Source organism: Centroberyx affinis, unplaced genomic scaffold (genome assembly GCF_046629955.1).
Source record: "Centroberyx affinis isolate AG114_WGS23_722 - 3 ecotype Tasmania unplaced genomic scaffold, CSIRO-AGI_Caff_v1 ptg000243l_1, whole genome shotgun sequence".
NCBI lineage: Eukaryota > Metazoa > Chordata > Actinopteri > Beryciformes > Berycidae > Centroberyx > Centroberyx affinis.
In genome coordinates this window covers 337,501-345,647 of record NW_027278927.1, presented here as the reverse complement: position 1 = coordinate 345,647, position 8,147 = coordinate 337,501, and positions in this window count along the sequence as shown.

Here is an 8,147-nt window from a genome sequence, read left to right as displayed (position 1 = left end):
TTGAAAGGCCGTTTTTGGATGACTGAGCTCTCAAACAATTCTCCCTTTTGCGACGCCTTTTCGGGTCCTCCCACTTCCCAAGCAGGAGGAGGGATCTGAACAATAGGGACTGGCTCCCAAAATCCCAGAGTTGGGTACAGCTCTGCCGTTTCTACCAACTGCAGATCCTTACACACCAGTTCTGAACACTTTTTAGTGATAGTGCGTACAACTAGAGCTGGGGCCACTATTTACCAACCACAGGCACTATATCTACAGGGGAAATGTCTTAAAAACTAGTTTTCTTCAGGACTACGGTGTCCCGGTGGAGGAAAGTGCGCCCCCTCCCCCTCCTCCTGTTCCCCCTGATTTGGTATGCGTTGGTCCCCACAGAGTTTGTATTGACCCCCGTCCATTGAGGCCTGCAGGCCCTCCAGTGCAGCTGTGCTGTGTTGTGTTGTGGACGGGACGGGCCCAGTCAGGGCCATGGAGCGCACACACTCTCTCATACCACAGTGATCACAGCACGAACCCCCCCTGCGCTCGCTCTGGAATTCTCTCTCCACTTCAATCAGCGCACTTTGAAACGAGGGGGCCAAACGGAGCCATTCCTATCCAGTTCATTAATAACTGACTATTCGGAGATCACAGGATTTGATAGGGGGGCAGTTGGTGGGAAGCTGGCAGCCTCTTGCCTCCGTGAATACAGGAACTCCCACCATGTACCTGAGGGGTTATTGCAACCCAGCAGGGTGTCATTCACTGACAAGCTGTGGTATTTTATGACACCTGTTGCTCTTGTTCAGGTGAAAGTGTGTATGTCTATGTGTATGTGTGTGTGTGTGTGTGTGTGCAGTTGGTCCCTGCCAGTCTTTTTGCCCTGGTGTGTTTTCATTAGAGCTGATGATGTCAGCAGGAGTGTTGATTAGATGCCATTTTGGACTTTGGTTTTTAGCTTTTCAGTGAATTCAAAATCTGTTCCCCACATCACACCATCCACCTCCCAGAAGACTCAATAACACATATGTTCACAAAACAGCAGGATATTCCAACTTCAAGATGTTTCGAGGAGTCAACGTCATTAATTGTGGGTGTTTTCCAGTGTTGTGGTGTCGTTTGCCAACACTTTGCAAGCTCTGCCAATGTTTTGGTGTTGTTGCTACCGCGCAGGGCGCTGTTTGTATGTGGCTCCCTCACTCTAGTTCCACCCTGGACTACTTTCCTTCTACACACAGAGGAGAGAGAGAGAGAGAGAGAGAGAGAGAGAGAGAGAGAGAAAGATGGGGACTCCAACCCCAAAAACTCTCCATGGTGCCCCTCCCCCCTCTCCATCTCTCCATGCTGGGCAGGATGAATTAGCCCAGGACAAAAGGCTTTGTGGGCTGGCCATGAAAGGCCTATTAACCATACTGCATCCCCCAGAGGCCCTGCCCGCAGGACACCGCCTCCCAGAATGCCACTTTCTCAGCAGGCCGCAATCCCAGCATGCACCGCTTCCCTTCAGCACTAACCCCTGTCACCCCCGAGCCTCATTATAGTCCCACACAGATTGTCATGTAGATGATTATAAATGTTGTTATGAAAGTAATGGAGAGTGAGAAGGAGAGAAAGAGAGCGAGGGAGAGAGAGGGAGGGGGGATGATGGCAGTGTGTGTGCATGTGGTGTGATTTGTGTGTTTCATTAAAAAAGAGCTTGAGTTAGATGGAGTGAGAGTTTTGGATGAGTTTTGGGCGCTGGTTGTCAGGTGCGAATTTGTCTAGTGTGTGTCTGACTGGTATTGTGTGAAACCAAGTGTACAGTTCATTTGAGTGTGTGTGTGTGTGTGTGTAGAGTATGAGGTGATTTCTCCTCAAGGGTCTGTATGGTGAGATGCTGCCTCCTCTCCGACCTCCTAGCTCCATTGTTTAGCTGGGCGCCATGACAACGACCCGCTCTCTCCCTCTCTGTATCCTGCTGACCTTAGCAGCTGTGTCACTTCCTCAGTGTGACAAAACCCAGAATGAATCGCACATGCACGCGCACACACACACACACACACACACACACACACTTGTACTTTGATGCACATAGGTGTACTAAATCAGCACACTTTCACTCTCACACTCATGAAAGCAAGAGAGAAGAAGAATACTCTCTCTCTACTCCATTCATACTTTTGCACCAGGTGATTATACATGTACTGTCAGCCTATTGATTATCACAGAGGTTTTAGTTGTCACGCAAGATGAAGACTACTAATTATTGCACAGGCCAAGAAGAAAAATTAAAGTGACACAAACTGAAATTCTACAACAACAACAAAAACAAAACGCTCTGAAGCTCAATGGGAGTTTCAAGGTTCAGCTACACTGACAGGAACCACATTGCCGCTGGACACTGCATAAACACGCTCCCTCAGTCATGGTTCAAATCTCAACAATAACAATAACAGGTGCTGCTGTACCAATCCATTGTCATCTGCCTTCCTATTGACACACAATTCCATTACAGTATCCACATAAAAAGAAAAAAAAGTAAGGCGCAACACTCGCTCAGTAGAAAAATATAGACTATTTCTTGCATTTATTGCATTAAAAACGATCTGATGAAGGCCATCATGTCCGAAACGTCATGCTTTTAATGCAATAAATAGAGTCTATATTTTTCTACTGAGCAAGTGTTGCACCTCACTTTTTTGTCGTCTTTACTGACATTTTTATAGGCAACACCTCGACTCTGCCTGTTTGAGCACAACTCAGTTAATCTCAGTTTCCATATAAAGGAATACAAGAAAGCCCTAACTTTCTTCCCAGTTCTTCTAATTTTTTACCAAAAAAGGAAAATATAGGCAGATGTCACAATGGAGCCATGACTGACAGTGTTTTATGACCTCTGAACTGCAGCTTCATGATGGATCTTGAATCTCGGAAAACAAAAAAAAGATCTGAAATACCGAACGGTGCCGTGGGCATGTACATCCAGACACAATCAAAATTCTCAGAACAACTCAGAGCAGAGAGATTTATGGCAGCCTTTCCATTTCAGCTGCCTTCCCCTAAAGCACACACACACACACTCACACACACACACACACACACACACACACACATTCACACACACACACATATACTGACGGTGCATCTCTTTAGTTCTGCTGTGCATCGTTGCCTCAGGAACTTTTCATATCCGGAGATTTTATTGTTCTTTTTCATTCTAACTGATGTAAAGCTTTTTTCCGTGTGTGTGTGAGAGAGAGAGAGTCTGAGGGATATAGAGGCTAATAGGCTGTTATTGGTTCTCATTCCAGTGTGATTGTGCTGCTGAGACAGAGAGCCAAGCTCAGGTGGGGTCGGACCTCAGGGTGAGTTAGTGTGTGTGTCATGATCTGGAATGCACTGGGTGACTGCTGTGATTAGATGTTGTTTAGCTGCAGAGAGAAGAGAGGAGCCTCATACCTCCACAGAGACTGTGGCACGTCATTTGTTGCAACAGTTTTTTATTGCATGAGAGTATTTGTGCCAAAGCAGTGATGGCATTTGTTTGTTGGATTTATTTTAGTTTACTTTATTTTCTGTGTTTGTTTGTTTGTTTATGTCAGGGACTGTGCGCCTTGATGTCTTTCCAGTATCTCAAAGTTAGCCAACAAAGCTAAAGATGTCAGTATACTTTGGTAGCTGCAAGTGGGTCAATATCACTTGTAAAGAGCCTGGTCTCACTAAAGCATCAGCTGAAGATGAACAGGCATGGAAATTATATTTTTAACTCTTTGTGGCACAAACCTGAACTTTGAAACTACAACACAAACATTCTCTACAAAGGGTTAAAAATCCAATTTTAGCATTTCCTCTAGCATTAGAAACACAAAAAAACAAATCAAAAATCTGTTTTTTGCTCTTGTGTAAATCTAATCTTAACATCTTAGCATTAACAGCATGCTTGTTCCTTTGTATCCTAACGCTCAGATGTATCTTGGCTCAAGTCTGTACACTTAATGGACACTTGAAGGTACGACTCAGAGAGTTGTTAGTATGGAGATCTTGTGATTTTTCCAGTAATAGTTTGCCCTCAGCAAGCCCTCAAACTCTATACAACTATGTTGCAACATGGAAAAAAGTCCGTTATTGACACAATCTGACAGCATCATGCCAACTTCACTCAATTTCAAATTGCTTTCTCCCCTTTCGGGCTTTATCAGTGTAACCATGTTATGACTGTTGGGGAGTAGTAAATATTGCCCTGCTCTCTGTGGTACATACTTTAAGCTTAACTGGCCTATAGTCCAAGTTGTGACTCTATATTCCTATTGGAGCGAAGTGTAAGTTTTGACTCTAACTCTAACTGTGTCCAGATGCGGCAGACAGTCCTAATTGGACCTGGAGCCAGTTAAATCCCAGACCCACTCAACTCAGATCAGCTCATATAGCTGCTTGGCCCAGGATCGGCCTGAGTTGGCCCTGAGTTGGCCCGGACCGGCCCGGCCCGGACGCCATCCTGCCGGTATCTCTTTTTTAACAACACACTTTCATATCTAAATATACGGTCTGCTGCATTGCTACATCGACATCTTCATGTTTATGTTCCTGCTCAGGCGTGGCCCTCATGAATACCCTCCAGGGAGTCGGATGAAGAATGGCCCATCAGCGGGGCAGGATGGCACAAAAGGATGGATAGTAAAGTTAAGTTATAGGTACAAGGCCTTGTTGCTGAAAGGGTCAAAAGGTTGAGAGAAAGCCGAGGTCAGGGAGTGCAGGTTGTATATCAGAGGTGAGGGAGTGAGCGGCAGAGCTGCGTGATGGAGAACACAGAGAGGCAGAGGGAGGAGAAGACGTTCAAAAACCTGACATGGTTGAAAACAGATCAGCGTAAAAAAAAGAAAAAAAGTTTGACATTCCACCTTTTATCAAGCACCTGGTTTTATCATCCCAGCCCTCCCTACATATGGTTTTATTTGGATCTGTCTCTCTATCGCTCCCCGTCCTTTCCTGCACTCACCTCCCCTCTCATACTTTTCCCTATTCCTCCCATCATCCATCTTGGCTTTCTCTTCCCCTCCCTTATTTTGACTCTCTTTCTCACTCCCCCTTCTCCCCCCCCCCCCCCCCCCCCTCAATCTCCTCTCCCTCCTATCATCTATCTCTCTCTCCACCCTCCCTCCCTCCATCTCTCTCTCCTTTCCTCCCTCTCTCTCCCTCTCTCTGACTTCCTGCTCTCCAGCCTGCCAGACGGTCATAATTAACGGGGAAAACGATAGTCCCCCTGGCCCTCGGGAGCCCTCTACACTCACTGCCCTGAGTCTGTGTGTGTGTGTGTGTGTGTGTGTGTGTGTGCATACGCAGATCTCTGTTTCCCTGTACCTCCAGACTTGGCCTATGGTCCCACTCCACTCAATGCGTCTTTATGTTCAGTGTCAGCAGTGAAGCATGATCTCACCCCCTCCAAAAAACACACCAAATGACTTACAGAGACTCCCAAACACAAGGAACACAAAACGGCCTACTATCCAAGAGCAATAACACCCACACACACACACAGACACACACACACTCTTACACAAGTCATCCACTGGCAGTAACTCTCATTATGACTAATTCTGACAAAAAAAGCAAGAGAAAGTGAGTGAGAGAGAGAGAGAGAGTGAGAGAGAGAGTGTGTGTGTGAGAGAGAGAGAGAGAGTGTGTGTATTAGCATGTGTTTTTAGGATTGTATGAGTCCATGGAATAAAGTCAGTGTGGTGATTTGGTTAAATAGAATTAACTAGACTACATTTTAAATGAATAGAATTAGTGTGTGGAAAGGAAAAGGGTGTATCCATAACATAAATGTACCTGTTCGTATTTGTGCATATGTATACGTATGTGTGTATTATGCGTCCTCTTGCCTTGGCATGTCTTACTAGGACATGCCATCATAATGGCCTCCCCTCACGACTCGCCCCCCCCCCCCCCCCCCCCCCCACCCCCACCCCCACCCATGCAGTGCTGGGAGGCAGATCCCAGATCAGACGGCCGGGGAAACACAGAGCCCATTCCACAAACCAGAGCTGATAAGGAGCTGCTGCTGCTGATGCTATCTGTCACTCAGAGCAAGAGGGCGGGGCTCAGTGCCAGGGGTCAGCTCAGCCCCCACCCCCGCCCCCCCCTCCTCCCTTATCTAAACAAACAAACGCCCTGCTGAAGACACTCTCACATACACACAGTGTGTAAGCGCACATGCAGTGTAAGTGCAATGTAGGCATAATAAACGCAAATGCACATATGCAAGCAAAAAACCCACAGTCACCACAATCTCTCTCATTTCTAGGACTAAAATGATGATGCTGCGGATAATGTTTTCATCCTAGCAACTGCTTCTGTGCGTACACGCGTCTCTGTGTTTGTATGCCCATAAATGTGCGCAGGTATGTGTGTGTGTGTGTGTGTGTGTGTGTGTGTGAGGGTGTCTGTGTGGATGTGGGTCCGTCCGGCAGTGTAAATATTGTGTTGTGCTCTAGTAACAGCTCTTCCTCTGGCTCTGCAGTAGCAGCACGCTCGACTGTTTATTTTCCTTCCTGACGGACGACTTCTTATCAAATAAGCAGACACTGCCTCCAAGCCCGCTGTCCAACCACGCGCTCCCAGAGGATATCCCGCCCACTTTCCTCCCGGCTGTCACACAACTAAAGGATCTGGTTGTTTCATAATGACTGACAGGTCCGGGAACCAGTCACACCACTGCCAGTGTCATTACCAGTATCCTTTTGAATCTTTTCTCAGAGATTTGGATAGTGATTGCAATAATCTGTGGTGAAATGTCATCTCCTTTAATGTATGAGTGCGGATGCGCTTGGAAGAGCATGACAAGCAAATCCACAGCTCACACAAGTGGACATGCTTCATAGATATTATATTTGATCAGCAGTGATGCCTCTTCCAAAGACACACATGTGGACATATGCACACACACACACACACACACACACTCGTAGAGCAGATGTGACAGATGACACAGTGTTTTCTCTCTGTCGCCATGGCAGCCCCCTCAGTAATAACAGTGAGATAGGAGCTGATAGTGGCTTTCACAATGGGGGCTTTATGAGTCAATCTGGGCCTGGAGAGTCACTGAGACTGCAGACACTCGACTGGGAACCACAGAGGGAATGTGAGTAAATGAATGAATCTGACATGTACTATCGGCTTACACACACACACACACACACACACACACACACACACTCCCTAAGGGTCAATCTGTTAAAGTTTTACAGTGTCTCTTTCTTTCACAGCTTTCCATCAGTGCAATCAATCAGGTTTGATCAGAGAATGTGAAAGTCTTTATACTGTATATATTTTTTATACACTACTTTTACTTTTTATGTACAACTTATACTTATATACTACTTTATTTATATACTACCTCAAAATGAGACCTATTCCCTAATTTAAGTTGAATTCCTTGTATGTGCAAAGTTGGCCAATAAAACTATTTTTTCTTATTTTTTCTTTTCTCTTTTCTTTTCTTCCTTCATTCCTTCTTTCTTTCTTTCTTTCTTTCTTTCTTACTCTCTCTTTCTCAGGTAGAATGCATGTCCTAACTAAAAACACCTGGCCATTAAGAGCCTCCTCTCCTCCATCACTCTTGGCAACTCACACTCCACCCATATGTGCATGTGTGTGTGTGTGTGTGTGTGTGTGTGTGTGTGTGTGTGTGTGTGTGTGTTACAGAGAGGAGGAAAAGAGAAGAAAGGAGGAAAGGGCAGTAGAACAAGATAAACACAGTGCGTATCTGCGACCATGTTAGGTACATGGCTGTGATTATGTTTCTGTCCATATTTGTAAGTCTGTTGGAAGAAGCCTGTGTGTGTGTTTGTGTGTGTATATGTGTGTGTCTGGCGCGCTGAAGACAGAATGCGTAATTGCGTGTGTATGTGTATGTGTGTGAGAGCGAAAGTGTGTACACTGGGAGTTGTGAGAGTAAATAAACGCCGTGCAGCAGGGACTCACGTGGCGTTATTATCAGAGCTCAGAGAAAAGACAAACTGTTTTTTCACTCCGGTTTGATTCATACCACCCTCTGTCGCCTCCTCCCTTTCTCTCCGACCCACCGCAGTACACCCTTCTCCCCCGACGCCCCCTCCACCCCCCCCCAAATTCAACACATGGCTCCAATCAGTGGATTATTTTTAGCACTTTGGGTTTTCACGGAGGAATTT